An 18,109-nucleotide genomic window follows, 5' to 3' on the forward strand; every position below is an offset into this window, starting at 1 on the left:
AATTTGTATATTTCAATATCCAGATGACTCAATAAGGGGTTTTCTATAGTCAATGAACCATTTTATAACTTTTAATAGTCGAGTGATTCAATAAAATAATACCCTATAGTCGAGGAATCATTCTTGTATTTTACCTTAAGATATTTTATTTATAAATTTTAGACAAAATTATAAACAAAGAATGATTAAAACTGAACTGAATCAGTTAGAATTTAAAGGATAACTACCGATTGGACATGCCTAGTCTCTTTCTTAACCAAGTCAAGATGACCATAAATAAAATCTAACTCAACCAAATTTGACCAGTTTTACATTTGGGCTTAAATTTGTTTTAGATTAGTGCAAGTTGATTCACTTATATTTTGTAATAACAAAATATCTCGAGTATACTTTATTCAATGTCTTTTTATATGATGCAATAACAATAATACTTTTCGAATTAAAGTATAAAATATCTTTAAATAAATAATGGGATTATATATTAGGTTAGAATATATCATTCCTTACTTAATTTTATTTTCTTTCATATTTTATTTACTGTACTTTCAATTTTTCTAATTTACTCACTAAACTTTCAAATTGCTCCTGTTTTGATCACTCTGAATTATCTTACTATTATTTTCATATGATGTGATATTTTTATTTTTATTTAATATAAAAAATTTATTATTATTTCAAAGGTCGACGGTGGTCTACAATAGGCAGTAATTATTTTAATTTTTTTTAAATTTAATAATAATAAAATATTATTTTATTATTTATTTTAAATTATTTTATATTTAATAATTAATAAAAATGTCAAGTCATAAGAAGAAAATAATAAAATAATCTAAAGTAATCAAAATAGGAACAATTTAAAAGTTTAGTGAGTAAAATAGAAATAATTTGAAAGTACAATAAGTAAAATATGAGAGATAATAAAAATCAGTAAAGAATTGTGTAATTTACTCTATGATATACAAAACACGTGTTCAAATTCAAACACAAATACAACAAGGTAAAAATTGAAAATGACTGTAGAGGATAATAGAAAACTTAAATTATTTTAGTAAAAATGAATTTACTTTAGTGATTAAAATAATTATTGTTGTTTTTAGAAGATATTGATTCAAGCACCAACGACTGGAAGAGACATTGAACGTTTATTGTCAAATGATTAAGAGTATTTAAAACATATATTATTTTATAATCACTTTAATTTAATAAAAATAAATTCTTTTAGATTTATGAAATTATAAAAGTATAATGTATTATTACTTAATTACTAAAACAACAATGTATCATAATAATTGAAGTTAAGTAAACGTTTTATTAAGAATTTTTTAATCTAAATTTATAAAATTAACATTTTATACTATTTAATTCTTCATGTAAAATTAATATATTTACAAAAATATATAAATTTTGTTCAAGGGAATACTTTTTAAAGAAATTTCTAAGGTGATTAAAAAGTAATTTTTTTAAAAAAATAATATTTTTAATATTTTTTAATCGGTTGACAACATATATACATATTATAATTATATCTTCTTAAATATAAATCATCTAAAAGTAATATATTTTATCATTTAGATTAGTCAATAATATTTTTAAAGAAGTCATGAATCATATATAATAGAAACATCGTGACAAAAAATGAATCCAATCAGCCCAAAAATTGAGGTCCATCGTATGAAAGTGATGCTATCTTCTCATCCCATTAAAAACATACTATACTAAAGGACAACTGATTGTAGTAAGCCCAAAATGACTCCTAGGCCTAGCTGGGTTTTTTGCCAATAAACCACGGTTTTTGGCCCAATAGGGCACACACTTAAATTGTTTGGCCCATTAGGGCACCTTAAAAATTAATTTGGGATCTACGGCGTTTTCAGGGCGAACTCATCACCTTGACGAGTTCCATATGATATAATTTTTATATTTTGGGCCCAATATTTTAATATTTCCTGGGTGGCGAGTTCTATTAAAAAATATTTTTAGATTATTATGCGAATTTATTGTTGGAAAGAAAAAAATACAAACTTAATACATTAACATAAGGAATATTATAGGACTAACCTTACGAACACCATAAATATTAAATAAAATCATTAACATAGCAGTTTTGATTAAGAAGTTTTAATCTTCGTAATCAGTAGACTCGTCAGAGGTAAGATTAAATTCTTCAATTCCTCATTCTTTTTGTTATTGTCGTTCATGTACGAATTGGAACCATGCTTCTGGATCGAGTCATAATTGTATTTTGAAACACTCGTTGAAATATTTGGGATGTATTTTGTGGGCTCCTCGTATTTGTAAACTTGAAAACTATGTCTTTATTTTATGATTATGATTCATGGTTTTCACATGAGATTTTCAAGCTTTTAAAATGAAATTTTTAGGTTAGCCACCTTGGTGGTCCCATGTAATGTTTTAGTCCATCGATCTTCGAGTCGTATTGGAATAAGACGTTACATTTTTAAAGTATAAATCTGATCTGACCTAATATAAAATAATGATCTAATTAATAAAAACTATAGAAAGATAGGGTATTATAGAAATTATCAATAAATGTATATAAAGAAATCAACTATTACCTTATATCAGGTCAGAGATTTTTCACCCTCCACTCGAACCTGATTCGACCTCACCCCTATATGATATTCGACTTGATCTAAACTCGAAACATTTTTTAAAAAATCTAACTTTATTAAATTTGATCGAATCAAAATTAGTCGATTGCGATTAAATTGTTATCCCTAACCACATTTTAGGTATTATATTTCTTTTTCTTGTTTCTTTACTTTTTGTACTGATTGATTTAACGATTGTGTAATTTCCACAAATTTAATAAAATTTGGTTGTGTGTTTTCTTGATTGTTCTTGGATTTCAATATTTGCTTTGGTTTTGATTTACTTGAAAGTCTTGGAAATTTTGTGAAATAAAATATGATAACTTGTGATTTTGGCATGTAAATTGAGAAATGCTTAAGGATAAACATTGAATAAGTGAGGGGGAATTTGATAAGTGATTAAAATAGTTAATATCTTGTTATTAATTACTCCTTGTTTCTCGGTTTATATTGTTGATTTGGGTATTTCTATTCATTTTCTGTGTAGGACGTTGAATTCCAGAAATAATATTAAAGAGGCACAATTCTGATTTTTATTTTATTTTTTGGAATTAAGGTCGGCTTAATGGTCATGACTACGTCTAATGTGGCATCAATTCATCAGCTTCTAGAAGGTCCAATCAACGTTATGGAAGGTGGACAGGCGGATAAGCTTCAATTCGAATTCAAATTAGGATAATATTTGATTTTAGGAACTATCTTTGTTATTTAGTTTGGAAAATTTCAAGAATTATCTTTTATTATTTTTCAATGATGTTTAAGGGGTTTTAGAAGGCTATAAATACCCCCATCTTGTTAAGCCTGAAAACATATCTCGAATTAGTTTGTTCTTTTCTTTCTTTGTTTTTATAAAGTTCTTCTTTTCTTTAATTTTGTTTTCTTTATTTCCAAGTTTTTTATTTTCTTTTAAACTATGCTCAGTATGATTTCTATCATACTTTGCTAATTTTTCAATAAGCCAAATACTAAAGCGATGACTCAATTCTAATCGTGAGAATTGAAAAGAACTTAATACCATTCGGGTTACATTCTCAATTTTCTAGAATCAGGGATTGGCAATCGGTCATCCTTTCATTTCAAAAAGGAACTTTTGTTTTGATTGTCGTCTCGATTTAAAGTTGGGATGAAGGATCGGCTTGTAGCACATTCGACTTCCTTTAAACACACTTAGCGGAGGTTTGCTAATAGAAATTGAGATCGGATTCGATTCTCATTGAGATGACATAGTCCGAGTCAGGTTATTCCAAATCTTTAAATTGAGTTGGCACTGGTGACGATAGTTGTAGTTAGTCCACAAAACAACTGAAATTCAAAGATAAATTTTGGATTATCGGTTTACCAGAGAGAAAAACAAGTTATAGGGGTTGGGTCCTATAGACTATAACTGATATGAATCCGAAGTGAAAATCTTGTTCGATGATCGATGAAATTGAAGAAAAGTGAAAGACTGAGGTTGATTTTACTATATAATTTTTCATCTAAATTTATCATTCTTTAATTTTCTTAGATTAAATCTTTATTTTCTTTTCAATCTTTCAAACAAACCCCCTATTTCTTTCTTATATTTTCACCCAAAGCCGAAATCAAAAGCCTTCTACATCAACAATTTCCTTGGTCCCTGTAGATCGTCCTTTACTCTCCCTATTATTATTTTTATTTCTTTTTATTAATATTAAGGTATTTATTTGACAATAAAATGATGCTTGTCATTTGTCGATCCTCTTAAATTTCTTATCCCGTTGAAGGATTTTTCTCTTATCTTATGAATCATTTTCCCCAAAACATCGAGTTTACCTTATGTCAGTTCAATCTCCCATGATTCTCTTTCGAGATTCCGAATCCAACATCACTGAGTTTCTAAGAGGATATTTATCTAATCTGGATGTATTTTTTTGGCATTCTGACATTCTAATTTTTTTATTCGGAATGAATCAAATCTCCTCAAGTAAGATTTGAACATACAAGCATTCAATTAACAACTGACTACTCTACCGTTGAGCTACTAAGGAACAATGGGAGATTAGATCTCGTAGAGTTCAATTCTCATTCTCAACCCATGACCAATATGAACTCAAAGTTTCCTTTGTAACCCCCAAAACTTTTTTGTAGTAGCTCTGTTCCATGCCGCATTTCATAGGGAACCTCAAAGTGACTCTATTTCATTATACTCCATCCAAATCCAAATTCCATTTCTATATTGTCATTGACATGACATAAGAGATGTCGGTTCTAATCTATCTTTTTCTATTTCTATATATGTATATGTAAAGTTAAAAAAATCATCCTATAATAATCCATAAATATAAAAGAAAAAAAAGGAGGTTAATGATTTTAAAATCATTTATACCAAGGAATCTAAATTTCTTATGCATAAAGATAGTCAATTCAACATCATGGTCAGACTCTATTATGTATTTCTAACCACATTATCTATAGTTCCTTCTTATATCATCCTTCTACGAGCTCGAGCTTGTGTCATATAACGGAGGAAATTAATGTTGTTGACGATCCATGCGCCTAAAGTGGTAACGTTTGTAACATTAGGCGCCTAGGATATTCAAAAAATAATTTAGGCACCTATTCGTGAAAAACGTTATAGGTTAGGCACTTACTTTATATTTAAGCCATTTTTTAAAGGGATACTGATAGGTAGAGGATTTGTATTCTTACATTTTTCAGACGAATCCATAAATATTTTTAAAGGTATATATATATATATATAGAAAGATTTTAAAAATATATATTTGTAATTTTAGGATTTAATTAAGTAATTTGGTAAAATTAGGGGACTAAATTGAAAGATTTTAAAAATTCGTAGCTTGTTTTAGAGTTAAAGGAAATTCAGGGACCAAGCCCTGAATTTACCCTAAAATGTTAGGTATGTGGTATTATATGCGTGAATTGGTTTCTGTTCATCCCAAATTCCCTTCCCAGAGCCCATTTTCCAACCACGATCCCGACGCCGTCCGAATTCTGATCGTCGTTTTGAAACCACCATCGTGTTCGTTATCGAGTGAGAAACAATTCCCTTAAATTAATTGAAGCGAAACGCTGCCAAACTCCGGGAATTTCCAGTCAAAGCCTCGACTTTGTTTTAGCTCAATTGCCGAGAAAATCTTAAATTCATAGCTGATCGTTGCTCCGTTTACGACACCTCCGACACCATCGTGTTCCTTGTGCCGTTCCGAGTCCACCGGTGTCCTCCTTTTTCTCCGGCGGCGGTGACGCGTGTGGTGGTGAAGCGGTCAAAGTTTCCGATTTGATGAAACCGAGCTCTTCGCCGTTCAAAAATTTGAACCGATCTTTGTAAGTATCTCGAAATCGCTCAAAATAATTTTTAGAAATTTTTTCGTGAATTTTACGCAGCCAGGAAACCCCCCACGCGCCGCCACTGCGCGTGGGGAAGGCTAAAATGATCGGTTTAACCAGTTTTTCAATGGGTTTGACCGGTTCCGACCCGACCCGTTGACCGACCCGACCGACCCGTTGACCCGACCTGACCCGTTGATCGTTGATTAGGTGACATTTTGGGAATTAATTCGAAATGGGTGCTATTTTAGGAATATAATTCGAAAAAGGTGATATTTTGGGAATTTAATTAAAAAGTGCTATTTTGAGAATTTAATTCGAAAAAGGTGATATTTTGGGAATTAATTCGAAAAGTGTTATTTTGGGAATTAATTCGAAAATGGTGCTATTTTGGTAATTATTTTAAAAAGGTGCTATTTCTGTAAAATGATTGACAGTTTGTGGACCTCCTTTGACCAGAACTTTGACCGGCTTTGACCGGCCATTAAAAAATCGTTAATCTTTTTCGAGAATACTTATCCTGACATTTTTCGACGTTTCGAATCTGTTTTTGGGGTCGGTTTCAAAAAATTCAAACCCGAAAGTCTTCGAATCGTTAGTCAAACCCGTTGACTTTGATTTTGACCAAGAATTCAGAATTTCGGAAGGTCATACTTTATGTTTTTCGACGTCATGAATCTGATTCCGAAGTCCGTTTTTCAAATTCTGACCCGAAATCCCTGAATCAAGCATGTGAACCCAAAAAGGCTTAGTATTTTAGTATTTTGATTATTTATTTGAGAATTGGTTAAGGAATTGATTCAGTAAAATATTTTATGAAGGTACCCGTGTTTCACCTGAACAAGGATCAGTTAGGTCTAGAGTTGTTCGTTCGTCATATCAGCTTGAATCGCGTACTACAAGAATTACCCGTAGGTTTCCGTATATTATTTAAATAAAGATTATTTATATTATGATTCCAATATGGATTTTTCCAATTCGTAGGATCTAGCGCTGCAGCAGAGCGTGATCGACAAACCCAGTGATAGGCTTCCCTATCCGATTTCTCAGACTGTTACTGGTGTGTTTCCTGATAGTGTTATATTATTGTTTTAAAGTATATAAATATCTGAATACTATGTATCTGATTTCTGATTTACTGTAAATTTCTGATATGATTTCTGGTTACGATATTTTATACCGTTTTCTGAATACTGATTACCCAACATCTGAATTACCATACATTACTGATTTGATTTTTTATTTCTGTATTTCTGTTTATGGTTTTCAAGCTTGAAACATTCTTATGTTTTTAAAGAATTATTCATTGTTTTACGTGCATACATTCATGTTCATTATTATCATTGGGGGGAATATTATTGGAGGAAGATTATCTAAAGGCTCCTCGGCTGTGTGCTCAGAGCCTTACTGGTTGTGCGGTGTGTATGGCTCTGGGGAACCTAAACAAACAGATTGTGAAAGGATGGGGGTAGTGTTCATGTTTTCAAAACATATTGCATAAACAAATTTTATTAAAATATTTTGTTAATATGTTTTTATACATTGTATGGAGCATACTGAGCTTTTTAGCTCATTCTATAGTTTTTACCCTTTTTCAGATAACAGCAGACCGTAAGCTAGCAGATTTGGCATCAGGGGAGATCAACTACTTATTTTGTACGAACATATATCTCTACATGTTTTCTGTTGTATCTGGTGACATGTATTTGTTATCGTTTTGGATATATTTGTATTATTAATATTTTGGTTTGTATTAATATAATGTATTGTAAATAAAAACCTCTGAATGGGATATGTGACCACTTAGGTTTGGGTTTAACTTACAGACCGGGTCTGGGGGGTTACATTTGGTGGTATCAGAGCTTTCGGTTTTAAACACTCGAACTGTGTATGGGTCCTAAACTTTGGATTTTTAAGAAATTTGTTTTAAAAAAATGTGTCACCTTATGTTATGATTTAAAGTTTTCTCGAGATCCCTGATGCTAATCTGATATATGTTTCAAATTCTTTCTGTAGAGCCTTATAGATCCAACGATGAATGTTGCTAGAGGTCGTAGGTCAGGACGTGGACGTGGTAGAGGGCGAGTCACTCGACCTTCTGCTACGATAGACGATCCGATGTCTCCACGTGATCCTCCTGTTCCGCAAGTAGATCCGACCCTTTCTCATGATGACCAGTTTACTCCTGTGAGAGACCCTCCCGTCACTGAAGATGAGGATACTAAGATGAATGAAGACGCCATTAATATAGCTATCTTCCGCATATTTCAGAGAGCTGCTAGAGCCCCTAGTAACATGACTGCAGTGGAGATTTCAAATTCTCTGGTTGTTACTGGTGTAGTTCCATTTGAGGGTATTAATGGTGGACCCCCGACAGACGCTGAGTATTGGTTGGAGGACACAGAGAGGATTATGGATGAGATGGACCTCGGACCTGAGCAGAAGTTGAAGGGGGACCTAACTATGTTGAAGAAAGAAAGCTTCAGATGGTGGCAATCCATTTCTGGTAGTATTCCGAGGAACCAATTAACATGGGATCTTTTCAAGATGCACTTCCGGAGTCGCTACATCGGAGAGAGATACCTGTAGGAGCGACGTCAGGAGTTTCAGGATCTGGAGCAGGGTAATATGTCTGTTATGGACTACGAGGTTGAGTTCATCAAATTGAGCCGTTATGCTCCTGGACTTGTTGGCACAGAGACAGATAAATGCTTGAGATTCGAAAATGGACTCCGGTATGAGATCAGGAGTCGAGTCGCTACCCACCGGGAGAGGAATTTTGATGCATTGGTTGAGATAGCCAAGACTGCTGAGGAAATAGAGCGATTGGGTATGGAATGCAAGAGAGATAGTGATCGAGCCCAAAATCGATTCAGGAGGCCTTCTGGTTCTGTTGATTCTTCTACACACCCTAGCAAGAGAGGCAAGGGTGAGTCATTTCAGAGAGGCGGTGCGAGTGTCAGACCTGTTGCATCTGGTTCTTTAACTTTTCAGCCTTCTAGACATGGTGGATCTTCTGGGTCGCAATCTTTGCAGTCATGTAATTATTGTGGGAAACCTCATTATGGGGATTGTAGGAAGAAATTGGGTATATATTTTAGATGTGGTTCAGGTGACCATATTGTAAAGGATTGTCCAGAGTTAACTCATTCAGTTCAGACACCAACTCGTACTCCCGCTCATACTCAGAACTGTTCAGACTCCTATGGGTGGTCGTACTCAGGAGAGATCATCTGGATCGACTAGTAGAGGCTGTGTATCTCAAAATAAGGGTCCAGTCAGATCTGATGCCAGACAGCTTGCATTGGTTTACACTGCCAGACTTCGACAAGATCGTGATGGGCCTAATATGACTGCAGGTACTGTTACTATTCATTCAGTTCCATACTTTGCATTGTTTGATAGTGGCTCTACAAATTCCTATGTATCGCATTCTGTTTCTGAGGGTCTAAATATTCCTGTTGAGAATACTGAGCATTCGGTGATAGTTCAAAGTCCCTTAGGCAAGTCCATTGTGTTGGATCGTATTTATAGAGAGTGCCCTATTGATATCAATGAAGAGATTTTTCTGGCCGACCTGATGGAGTTACCTTTGGAAGAGTTTGATTTGATTCTCGGCGTAGATTGGTTGGACAAACATCGAGTAAATATTGATTTTGAGACTAAGAGAGCTGTTCTGAAGACCCCGGATAATCGAAAGATTGTAATGATTGGGGAACGCCGTGGATTTCTGACGAATGTTGTATCTGCTTTGGTAGCTGAGAAGATGATCAGGAAAGGTTCCGAGGCGTTTCTTGCTTATATATTGGATACTAGGAGTTCTCAGTCTGATATTGAAGGTATCTGGATTGTCAAGGAATTTTTTGATATTTTCCCGAGGAGTTGCCTGGATTACCTCCGGATAGAGAAGTCGAGTTTAAGATTGAAATTTATTCAGGTTCCACTCCGGTTTCAATGGCTCCTTATCGTATGGCCCTAAAGGAGCTTAAGAAACTGAAAGTTCAACTCCAGGAGCTGTTTGATAGGGGATTTATCCGACCCAGTGTATCACCGTGGGGAGCCCCAGTTCTCTTTGTCAAGAATAAAGATGGGACATTGAGACTTTGTATCGATTATAGGAAACTGAACAAGCTCACGGTTAAAAACAAATATCCTTTGCCCAAAATTGATGATCTATTTAACCAATTTCGAGGGGCTTATATCTTTTCAAAAATAGAGTTAAGGTCTGGATATTATCAACTCAAAGTGAAAGACTCGGATATTCTGAAGACTGCTTTCCGTACCCGGTATGGGCATTATGAGTTTTTAGTGATGTCATTTGGGTTAACAAATTCCCCTACTACTTTTATGGATCTGATGCATAGGGTGTTTTGACCTTATTTGGACCAGTTTGTTGTTGTGTTCATTGATAACATACTGGTGTAGTCTAGAAGTGAAGAAGAACATGAGGAGCATTTAAAGATTGTTCTACAGACTTTAAGGGAGAATAAGCTATACGCTAAGTTGAGCAAGTGTGAGTTCTGGCTCAGCGAAGTGACTTTTCTTGGACATATCGTTTCTGCTGATGGTATTCGGGTGGATCCAAGCAAAGTGGAGGCTATTCTGAACTGGAAGCAGCCCAGGAACGTTTCTAAGATTTGTAGTTTCTTGGGCTTAGCTGGTTACTACCGTCGTTTCGTTGAGGGGTACTCCCTTACTGCAGCTCCTCTGACGAAACTATTGAGGAAGGATGTTCCATTTGTCTGGTCTGAGGACCAACAAGCTAGCTTTGAGAAACTGAAGACTGTTCTAACTCAAGCCCCAGTACTGATTCAGCCTGAATCTGGGAAAGATTTTTTTGTCTACAGTGATGCTTCTCACTCTGGATTAGGTTGTGTTTTGATGCAAGATAGGAAGGTTGTCGCTTATGCTTCGCGTCAATTAAAGCCGCATGAACGTAACTATCCTATTCACGATCTGGAGTTAGCTGCTATGGTCTTTGCTTTAAAGATATGGAGACACTACCTCTACGGAGAAAAGTGTTATATCTATACTGATCATAAGAGTCTGAAGTATCTGTTTACTCAGAAAGAATTGAATTTGAGACAACGCCGCTGGTTGGAGCTTCTAAAAGACTATGATTTAGAGATAGAATATCATCCAGGGAAGGCTAATGTAGTGGCAGACGCCTTGAGCCGTAAGGCGATATCAGATCTCAGAGCCTTATTCGCCAACTTGAGTTTATTTGATGATAATAGTCTGTTAGCAGAGTTGCAGGTTAAACCTACTTTGGCTGAGGAGATTAAGACCAAACAACTTCTAGATAGCTCATTGCTTTCCATTATTGAGCAAGTTAAACAAGGATCGAGTTCAGAGTATACTATGGATCAGGATGGTACTTTGTGTTTTCACAGTCGTTACTGCGTACCTAAAGATGATGATTTGAGGCGAGTTATTCTTCAGGAGGCTCATAGTAGTCCTTATGCTATGCATCCTGGCGGGGGAAAAATGTACAATAATCTCAAAGAGCGCTACTTCTGGACTGGTATGAAATAGAATATTTCAGATTTTGTGGCGAGGTGTTTGACTTGTCAGCAGGTTAAGGCAGAACACCAACATCCATCTGGATTGTTGCAGTCAATTAAGATTCCTGAGTGCAAATGGGAGCTCATTACAATGGACTTCGTTACTAGTCTTTCTCTGACTCCTTCCAAAAAGGATTCTATTTGGGTTATTGTTGATAGACTCACCAAGTTAGCGCACTTTATTCCTATTCGGGTTAATTATTCTCTGGAAAAACTGGCTAAGTTGTACATTTCTGAGATCGTTAGACTTCATGGTGTTCTGTTGTCTATCATATCTGATCGAGATCTGAGATTCACTTCCAGGTTCTGGAAAGCATTACACGAGGCTTTGGGTACTCGTTTGAATTTCAGTACATCTTTTCATCCACAGATTGATGGACAGTCTGAGCAAGTTATTCAGGTGTTGGAGGATATGTTACGGGGTTGTGTGATTGATTTCCGTGGTAGTTGGGAAGATTTCTTGCCATTAGCTGAGTTTTCTTACAATAATAGTTACCAGGCAAGTATTCGCATAGCACTGTACGAGGCTCTGTATGGACGTAAATGTCGTACTCCTATATGTTGGACAGAGTTGCATGATATAAAAATTTTGGGTCACGACTTGGTTCAAGAGACTGAAGATACTGTCAGATTGATCCGTGATCGCATGAAAGAGGCATTTGATAGGCATAAATCCTACGCAGATGTAGACACCCATTTTTTGATTGGGATTAAAATATATATATTATATTTATTATTATATACTATAGTATGATTATTATTATTATTATTGTTATTATTATTATTAATATTATTTTACAATATTTGCAGGCCCAATTACAAATACCATGGGCCCCAACACCAGTGACCCAAAAAGCAAACCCAAGCATCCTAAATGATAACCTAGCAATTTTAGGGTTTTTAAAACCCTAATCCCTAAACCAAAGCCACCGTCAGCTTCCCCAGCCACGCCAGATTCTTCACCCAGCCGCGTCGCATGCTAGTACAAACTGAGCCATTGATGAGGCATCGAGCCAACATCGAGCTGCACACTGACAAACCGTTCAAGCCGAGGCCACCATCGTCGTTATCACCTACAAAATCCTCACCAAAGTCAAAATTAGATCACACCACATTACCTAACATTGAAAAATTTGAGATTTCTACCTACTGAATCAATTATTCATCATCAAATAATCACGCATGTAAAGACAAAATGAAGACAGATTAAAGGAGAAGGCATTCGGGGGTTTGAAAGAGGGGGAGGAGAAAAAAATATGAACAGAAAGAGGAATAAAAAAGAATTGTAACAGTGGGTTGGCTTATACTTTCTAGCTAATTTTTAGATTCGAAAGCAGTGTAAGATTGGGAATTCTTCACCCATTTTCGCAGAAAAATAAAATGTCTTTCGCTTTATTTTACTAGTTTGAATGATATTTGTGTTTCGTTTTTTTTACATCAATAAAAATACAAATAAGCAAAATAAAGGGAGGTTTGGTTGTTACCTTGATCGGTTGAATCATATGGCGGCCGGCGTTAAGAGCTTCGAAATTCTCGGGAGTGAGACGAAAGGAAAGAAAGTGGAGAAGCCATGGGTGAGCGGGGTTGCGGCTGAAAGAAAAATTATAATGGGAGTTAGGTTAAGTATTTTCACCTAAAATATATATATATATATATATATATATATATATATATATATATATATATATATATATATATATATATATATATCATCAAAATTGCATTGTTTCATTATGTTTGCCCGTGTTTTGCAAAGGGAAGAGTAAATTCATTGGTTAATCCTTTAATCTTCAAAGTATTCCATTTGGGTCCTTAAGTTTTTAGTTTCTGATTATAGGTCCTAAGTTTCATGCTTATTTCATTTCAGTCCCTAATCGTAGGTTTATGTGTTTATAATTTTGTCTCTATATTTTGTGCGTTTTTTATTTTAGTCCTGAACGCTAATATTTTCTTTCATTTACACATTAGAGCTCCAAGTTTTTGCATGTTTTATTTTAGTCCCTGTTTTTAGTCTAAGTTAATTTATTTTTGTATTTTTAATATTCGGTTTGTTATTTTGAAAATTTTCCATTTCAATACAATACATGTTTATGAATTTATTTTTAATTTAAATATTAGTAATTATGTTAATTTATTTTAGTCCATAGATTAGATTGTAAATATTTTAGTCATAATTTAAAGTTTTTTTGGATTAATTCTTTAAATTTAAATTTAGTTTAATGTAGTCCTTTGTGTCTCTATTTACATACTTGTACATGTGTGCAACATCATTTGTATATTATCGTTTAAATGTTTTACGTGGAATAAATGTAGATTATTTTAAATTATTATTTATTCATATATTAACTTGGATTATTCAATATTTATTCTTTTGTTTTAGTCCCTTAATTATTTAGTTTGCTAATCTTTGTTACTTCATGTTGTAAATTGGTATTTAAGTGCAGTGTTAACATCTATATTAATCTTAATATATATATATATATATATAATATAATTAATCTAAATTTACTTGATTTTGTTATAAGCATGTAAAGTAATTTCAATTATATTAATGTTATTATGTAGATCGATTTATTTGTTACTTATTATATTTTAAAAATGTTATATATTTATACGTATATATTTTACTGCAAATTTTTAGCAAACACTATTTTATTAGTTTTTTTAAATATATTTCAAAAAACACTTTTAAAATTATTAATTCAAAGTAAATTAATCAATGTTTAATAAATGAATCATATTTTAACTTGATATTTGATTCGGGATTTCCACCATTTACGAAAATATGTAAGCGACACAGTACCAGTTTTGGGCGCTGTGGGGTGCTAATCCTTCCCTATGCGTAACCGACTCCCGAACCTGCTTTAATCAATTTTTTGGTAAACGCAAACCAATTTTTGTCTTAAAAATGATTTTTCTTAAAATTATTTTTAAAAAACGTTTTTAGGTATTCGACCTACCTAACCCAAAGGTCGATGGCGACTCATTTTCAATTTAATTCCAATTAATCCAAAATCATCAATTTTCCCAAAATTAAAAGTCGTAATCATTTTTTAAAACAATTAAACGATTGTCCCGCCGAAAAACAGTTACGACAGATTGGCGACTCCACTGGGGACCTTTTTTAGAGAGTCAGGCTGTAAGTTGCTTGTATATTGTTGTTATGGTGGAAATTATGATTTTGAGTCTTTAGTTAACTTATGATCCTTTTATTGAAGTTTTTAATTGCTTCATTATTTTTATTGTCATACTAATATTTGAATTTTTTTCTTTCAGATCTGTCCAAGTTTTCATCGAGTGATATCATTTTCCTTTTGAGTCAAAGGGTTAAATGTTCCTCCTCACACACATCATGGGCATTTGCATAACATAAGCTCTATACCCGAGCTCTGAACCTTTCTAAGTGGTGGCGAAAGCGACGCCTTCGTGAGAATTTATTCTCCGTGTAGGCCTAGCAAGTAACCTTCGGGATTCATATACCTTATGTGATCGAGGGAATTTATTCTCTGCATAGGCATAAAGGAATCCATCCTCTCAAATTGAACTCATTCCGTTTGAAACCTGTAATGGCTAAGGATCGAGGGTTTGGTAGCCCATGGGGGCACCGACATCAAGGAAAATTCTAGTACCTTTTCCTGATAGAGCTGAAACCATGCATATACTGAACCGTAGAACGGTCACCTTAGGTATAACTATACTGAACCTCTGTCTGTCAGTAGGTACTCAAAATTAAGTGTACATATAGGAGGAATGTTTCTAAACCCTTTTGCTTTAAATTCGTAGAATATATTTTTCCTTTCGAATAAAAAGTATGCGAATTAAATATCATGCGGTTAAGATTTTTTGTAAATGACAAAGCATGGGGGTAGATATCATGTTGGGTATGATCTATTAAAGCATGGTTGGGTAGTCAGCATGTGAGGGTAGGTTTTATTATTTTGTTTATATTATGTGTACTAACATATTTTGGTTTTATGGGTTTATTGCATTTGCATCTTCATGTCATCCAAATGTGTTAATTCGCAAGTGATTAACTAATAAGAAGGCTTGTCATAATGAGACAAGAAATTCTTAACCATGTAGTCAAAATCGGGAGATCCAAAAATGTTCTAATGATCCATGAAGATGGTCATCCGATGAATGAAGAAATCTAAAGCTGATTGAAGACTTTCTTTAAAGGTGCAAAGGTTGAGATGCTCCCTCAGGAGACAGATACAATCATACCAAGGACGAGAAGACCCTTCACAAAGACATGAAGACTACTTCGCATTGGAAGTAAAAATAGAAATTTCAAGATTCAATTTAAGGACATCAGACATCGTCAAATGTGATAAAGTACACCGAAAACTTTGGATGCAATGTTAGATTCCATGAAGAGTACGACTTAAGGAAATGAAAAGTTGCTATTGTATTTTGACTATATGGTGTAATGAATTATTGTCGTCTAAATGAAGGTTGTTCTATAAGTGGTCATTTTCGGAGTTAACACCTCGTGCATTTGCATTTGCATTTGCATTCTTATTTTTGCATTGGCTTATTTATTTTGATATTGTTGCTTTTTTTATTTTATTATCCTATTTGTACTACCTAGTTTTTATGTGGTTTTTTTTCTTTTTCTGCATTGCATGATCATGACATAATCAAAAGGTGTCGATTTGTGAGTGGTCAGCATAGTAGAAGGCTTTCATGATGGACAAGGGGTTTCGTGATCAAGCAAGCTATAATACAGCTGAGAAGCGGCATCCTAAGAAAACGTCAAAAATAGTGGAGAGATCTGCTCCCAAAGATCATATGGTTGAGGAAGAGCGAAAGGAGATAAGAGAGATAAAAGAGCAAATGTCCAGGATTATGGATAGGATATATGTTTTGTCTAAAGGAAGTGAGACTTCTACATCAAAAAAGAATGAGCTCGACGAAAGCAACCTTGAGGTGTCAAATACACAAGGAACTACTTTAAAACTTGCTGATTATAGCCAGTATGAGAAGCCACGCACAGTCACCATTCGTATCAACAAGTTGTCTGGAGACCCCAAGGAAATAGTGACAACTATAGAAGTCCAGAAGGATGAAAAGAAACCATGCAATCAAAACTCGTGGGCATTTGAGAGTATACTTACATCGTCAGGAGAAATAAACCTGAAGACTCCAGTTCCATCCAAGCCTAGAGGTGGCTCTCATTTTGATTCTATCCCTATATTATATAAAGAGTTGTGTGATAAGCTTTTAGAAGCCCGAGAGGTGTCCCCGCAGTATGTGAAGCCTTTACAACCTCCATATCCGGAGTGGTACGATGCCAATGCCAACTGTGAATATCACGCAGGAGCTCAAGGATATTATATCGAGACTTGTGTTGCCTTCAAGCATCGAATTAATTGCTTACTAGAGCATGGAGTATTGAAATTTGGGAATGAGGGTCAACCAGGTTCAATAGTCAAACATCTGGTCGAGACGAAACTGAGTGAGTCCAAGGACAAAAGTATCAGTAAGGGTATCCAAAATAAAGAGCGTCTATTGAAATATGAAGCTCAAATACTTCAATTCCAAAATGAAAAGGACATTCTAAATAGAGAATTGGAAGCTATGCAAGATGGTTTTCAAAGAATCAATCAAACCTTTCAAAGTGTTGGGTTAGGCAATACTCCATAAGAGTGGGCAAAAGAAGCCTCTAAATTGAAGAGTAATATCAAACAATGGAAAAGAAATTGTAAAATGCATGAAGAATGAGCTAAAAGGTGCTATCATGATCTGCAGATTGCAGAAAATGAACGTAAAACAACCTTACAAGAGTTAGGGATATGGAAAACAAAGAACGGAATGTTGAGAACAACCCTTACTGACGCAGAAGCCTCGTTTCAAGACCACAATCATAAGAAAGATATTGAACTTGAAACAAGTAGAGCTAACAATAAAATAATGACAGAGTTGGTACTTGATTATAGAAATCTTGCACGAGAACTTCATGGCCGTATCGAGTCTCTTACTAGAGAGAATAATCAATATTGCTTACAACTTCAAAGGTTGAAATGTAAAGTGGAGAAAAAAGACAATGCTATGAATGAGGCGGTTACTCAAGCAAGCAAAGTGGCTCATAAGTTGGTCGAGTTAGCTGTCTTTGCAAGAGATTTGAATCAGATTGATGGCTCATCACTGGATCATGCTTGGAAGATAACATGGCTTCTGAAGGAGATAAAAAAGCTAGGAGTGAAAGCTGTCCATTATATATAAAGTTTGTTTGATGTACAGAGATCTTTGTGTTCAATGAAAGTTGTTTTAAGATGGTCACTCTGGAATGACACATTTTGCATTTGCATTTGGCATCTGCATTTTCATTATGCATAACATTCATTTAAGCATTTTTACATGCAAAATTCATTAAAAAAACATAGAGTTAATTCATAGAGGATTCTATAAAGTGGTCCTACCACGTGACACTACATAAAATCAAGCAGTTGAAATCAGTACAGTTGGAGCCTGTTTAGCTGATTGTAGGACCGAGCCTTCCAGAATGATCTGAGAAAAGAGTCCCCATATCCCGAGGGATACGATGTTGATATTGTGCACAGTTACCACATAGGAAGTTCATGACATTCCTCTAAGAATTGTGAGGCACTGAAGCGTAAGATC

Source organism: Hibiscus syriacus, unplaced genomic scaffold, assembly GCF_006381635.1.
Source record: "Hibiscus syriacus cultivar Baekdansim isolate YM2019G1 unplaced genomic scaffold, ASM638163v2 tig00000775_pilon, whole genome shotgun sequence".
Taxonomy (NCBI): Eukaryota; Viridiplantae; Streptophyta; class Magnoliopsida; order Malvales; family Malvaceae; genus Hibiscus; species Hibiscus syriacus.